General features: G+C 42.2%; 1 non-coding gene across 1 annotated transcript; it reads left to right on the forward strand.

Moving 5' to 3' along the window:
- The first annotated feature begins 1,295 nt into the window (after positions 1-1,295).
- Trnap-cgg lies at positions 1,296-1,370 on the forward strand. Its single transcript has one exon. It is a non-coding gene; the product is annotated as a tRNA-Pro (tRNA).
- The last annotated feature ends 3,510 nt before the right edge of the window (positions 1,371-4,880 follow it).

Here is a 4,880-nt window from a genome sequence, read left to right on the forward strand (position 1 = left end):
TCAAAACCTCGTTTACGGTAGAGGACTTTTCAATTATCGAATAAACGCCAGGATGGCTGACATAGTCTTTAATGTATCTGGGATTGTAGAAGTGTTAAGATCCTTAGACGTCAGGAAAGGCATCTGGCCCAGACGGTATCCCCGTAAGGTTATATATTGACTACGCTACAAATATAGCACCATTCTTATCCATAATCTATCAAAGATCATTGGAACAGCAGAAAGTTCCACGGGACTGGAACATGGCCCAGGTCATAGCAATCTATAAAAAGGGTAGAAAATTGGATGCACATAATTACCGGCCAATTTCCCTGACGTCGATTTGTTTTAGAATCATAGAACATATTTTGCGTTCATTCATGTTGACCTTTCTAGGCTCTGAGAAGCTCGTCTGCAGAAACCAGCACGGTTTTAGGAAACAGCGGTCACGTCAGACACAGCTGGCCCTCTTTGTGCATGATATACAACAAGCTCTAGATACCAGCTCCCAGGTTGATGCCATATTTCTTGATTTTCGAAAGGCGTTCGACTCAATTCCGCACTGTCGCTTGCTACAAAAAGTGCGCGCTTACGGTCTATCCGGTGACATGTGCGGTTGGACAGAAAGTTTTGTAACAGACAAGGAGCGGTATGTCGTCCTGATCTGGGTGACTCTAACGAAAACAGATGTGCCCCAGGGCAGCGTAATAGATCACCTGCTTTTTATGATTTACATAAACGATCTGGTCGATGGTATTGACAGCGGAATTAGACTGTTCGCCGATGATGCTGTAGTCTACAGGAAAAGTAGAATCACTCGAAAGTTGTGAACAAATCAATGAGGATTTGCAGAAAATAAATGCGTGGTGTAATGACTGGCAGTTATCTCTCAATATTAGTAAGTGTAACCCACTGTGTATAACATGACGAAAATACCCATTAATGTACGAGTACAAATTAAATGCCCAGTCTTTGGAAGTGGTAACATCCGTCAAGTATCTAGGTGTGACTATTCGAAATGATCTCAAATGGAATAATCAGATTACACAAGTAACGAGTAAGGTAAACTCTAGATTGCGGTTTATTGGTAGCATCCTGAAGCGATGCAGTCCTTCAACAAAGGAAATTGTTTACAGTACGTTAGTTCGTACAGTCTTATTTTTCGTCTGTATGGGACCCTTACCAGTGGGGTATGATTCAAGAGACTGAGAAGGTTCAAAGAAGAGCGGCAAGATTCGTGACTTGTACACTTAGCCATCGCGAGAGCGTTACCAGTCTCTGGCAGAAGTAAAGCTGTGAGGACGGGACGTGAGTCGTGCTTGGGTAGCTCAGTTGGTAGAGCACTTGCCCGCGGAAGGCAAAGGTCCCGAGTTCGAGTCTCGGTCCGGCACACAGTTTTAATCTGCCAGGAAGTTTAAATCTCATAGAAAGTTTGAAGTGGGACACACTTGCAGATAGATGGCTCGCTAAACGGAAGGGGTTGCTAAATTCCGAAATCCGACCTTCACCGAGGATGTAGAGCATATATTATCACCACTAACTTTCAAATCGTGCAATGATCATCATTCAAAGATAAGGGAAATTAGAGCTCGTACTGAGGCGTTCAGACAGTCGTCTTTCCCTCATGTGATCCACGAGTGGAACAGAGGGGGGAATATGACGTTGGCTCGAATTGTGCCCTCCGCCACTCCGCCACACAACCGCTTGGTGGCCAGCGGAGTATATATGTAGATGCAGATGTAGACGGCGACGGCGACGACGATGATGATAATGATAATGACGACATTTAGTACCACTGGTAGCGCTGCCTCAGAATAAAGAGGTTAGTACTCGACAGTTTAAGTAAAACGTAGTATTAATGACCGTTGTAGTATTAATGAGCATTGCTGGTTTCTTAATCGGAAGATTGCAAATTCATTACGGCTTTGAGGAAGCCGTCTATCAAAGACTGAATTATGGTGTTGAAAGTAGTTGTTTTTAGTGTTTTGGATAAATATGCTAGTTTTAAAGAGTACTGAAAATTTTTTATTGTAATTCAGGTATATTGTATTGTAATTCAGGGATATTTTTCTGTAGTATCGTGGACATTTAAAATATTTTCACCTGCCCGCTCTGCAACGTTGCTGTAAGGAGAGTGTCAGTTGGAACAGCCCATACCATATACCGTTCTGTGCTTCAGAGTAAACAGTACGTCGTGTCCGGTTGCATTCCAACCGCAGCCATTCTGCAGTTGCGCCTTCGCTGGTCCCAGCGACCAGGAAGCAGACGTCCAGAAGAAGCAGGCGCATTTATTTTCCATTAAAGATTTAAGTAAAGGAATCATTCAGCTAAACCAACTATCAGTCAAAAAAACTCAGCTCTCCATTTCTCATCCACGTTACATGACATAAATGTCGTAGATTTCTATTTCATTTCTCCATTTATTTATCGATTTGTATTGCCATCTTGTTTCAGTTATTTTCTCTCGTGAAGCTCCACCATGTATCATTGTGTATTTTTCCATTTATTGTGTCCTTTCCAGCTGCTTCTGTTTCTGCAACATTGACTTTTTTTTCTAGGAAGCTCCACATCGAATTGTTCTCCTTTGCCTTTTTGTGCCCACATTTCTAATTTTAACATGTCTTTTATTTTCAAATAGCTTTTCCTTTGCTTTTGTCTTTGTCATTATCGTAAAACTCGTCAAGCTATTCTTCTGAGGTTTACAGAATTTAAATATTCAAGGACTTTCCTGCCCTCTGGAAAGTTGCCTCCACTATCGTTAGATATCTCTTCTATTAATAATCCCCCTGAAAGCAGGGTTGCTTCATGCTGAGGCGTTCCGACGGTCTCAGCCTCCATTGCCGTTAAAATCTTCGCCTTAGCCCTAGCAACGTACCCATACGAGGTACTATCACTCGAGCCAGGTGAACCAAGATTTTTAACCAGGAGTTTCTCCTCCCTCTCCTCCTCCTCCTCCTTCCCTAGCTAGACTTTCAACTCCAAACATTTGCAAACAATGGAAACGCGCCTAACGCTGATGCTAAACCTAAGAATGGTCGGAGCGTCTGGCCTCGGATGCCGTTTCTCGTTTGCTTAGACGGTGTCCTCACTCGAGAAACTGTCGAAAGGTATGCGACCGAAACATCTGTGGAAAAATCGGACTGTACTGTTGAAGCCTAATTGGTGTGTTCGAATTATATTTCCACAATAGTGATCCGCTAGGTTAGCTCGGTTAGCATACGCGCAGAGCGCCAGCTTGTGGGAATGAGAGAACAGACCCAACTCGAACACATGAATGGTGAGTGGTCTAGTACATCAGCCATGCCGAGTGTGACAGTTGGTCGTCTTCCCACAGCCGTTCAACAATTTTGAAAACACAGTATTCAAACAGTACTCAGCCACTCACCTGTGGAACGGGGGAGGGGGATCAGCTTGTAGCAGTAGAAGTACCCTCCACTACACACCGTCAGGAGGCTTGCACAATAATGCTCCAGATATAGATGTAGAAAATAAAACAGAGGGTTGTAATGCCTTGGGTCAAATGGTATATACAATATAGCAGTTCAAAGAGGAGGGTATTGTTGCTGATATGTCATCTGATCATGGAAATAACATCGTTTTTTGTTAAAGTGATAAAGGAGCATTGTTCACACCATGCTACAGCTGGATCTGGGAGTGAGGATGTGAATGAATAATTTTCCGATTTTGATGCCTGAAGGATCGTATTTGTTTTCCTGATTATGTAAATAAGCCTACTTTCACGTTTAGCAATGCTTTGAGTATCCGAAGAATGCCAAAGTGCAACCGCAGGCACGATTACAGCTTATACTAAACGTTTCCTGTAACTGACAGTGTAAACAACTTCCCAGATCAGAGGTAATCTAAAGGACCATATCATAGAAAGTGTTGCGTTTGCCTTCACACAGTTGGGCGCTTTTGATTATTTTATGGTGAAACCAAATAAACTAAATGACAATTTTTTATGGTTTTGTTTGAAGATATCGAGTGTTATGAGAACCACTCCAAAAAAAGCGATAATGTCTTTTTTTGACATCCAGTTATTCATGAATTTGATATTTTGTAATATACTGATTCACTGTCGAAAGACAAAAGTCACTTTTAGATATAATCTTCGTCCATTTCAATTGTCTTAGGCCTGTATACCTCCACAGGATAAAATGTACGCTCAGTTTAGCAGCCATCCTAAGGCAGTCGCCTACCATGAACTCTTGTTTCCTTCAGTTTACGGAGAAAGGTGTAACCACATGGTACCAAATAAGGGCTATAGGGTGGGTAATTCAATGTTGCACACCCAGGCTTTGTGATCTCGGTTGTGGTTTTGTCACTGACGGCCGAGCATTATCATGCAACAGCAAAATAGAGTGTTTTTGCCGAAGTTGTCGAACTCGACGCATTCTAGCACATACGAGTCAGAACTGATAGTGGTCGTGTTTGGCATGAAGTCTACAAGAACAGTGTCATGAATCCTCGGTTTTCCACTACGCAACAGTTTCTGAGTATTCACGTGCCCACTTCCAACATATAATCTGATTACCCAACGACCAACCGTATAACAATCACCAGCGCTTTGCTTCCCTCAAACATCAAGTACAGCAGCGATCTCCACGTGATGCTATGACAGCGCGACTTGCGGAAACGATTTTAATTAAATTTGAATAAGCGGCAAGAATGTTTCTATGATACAAGTGAAAGCAAAGATGTAGAACAAAACTTAGATATTTGGAAAAAAAGTCTTTTGCGTTTCTTTTGGAGTGATCCTCGTAGTAGATCTACCTGAATTATTTATGAATTCCACTTGTGTATTTCCTTAAATTGTCGAATTTACACGCTTTGCGTAGGAGGGCTGTGTTCACTGGTTTCCAGAATATCAGCACTGAAGTTTGTTGTCTTTGGTGACTCCA

The sequence above is a fragment of the Schistocerca piceifrons genome, chromosome 2, assembly GCF_021461385.2.
Source record: "Schistocerca piceifrons isolate TAMUIC-IGC-003096 chromosome 2, iqSchPice1.1, whole genome shotgun sequence".
NCBI classification, from domain to species: Eukaryota; Metazoa; Arthropoda; class Insecta; order Orthoptera; family Acrididae; genus Schistocerca; species Schistocerca piceifrons.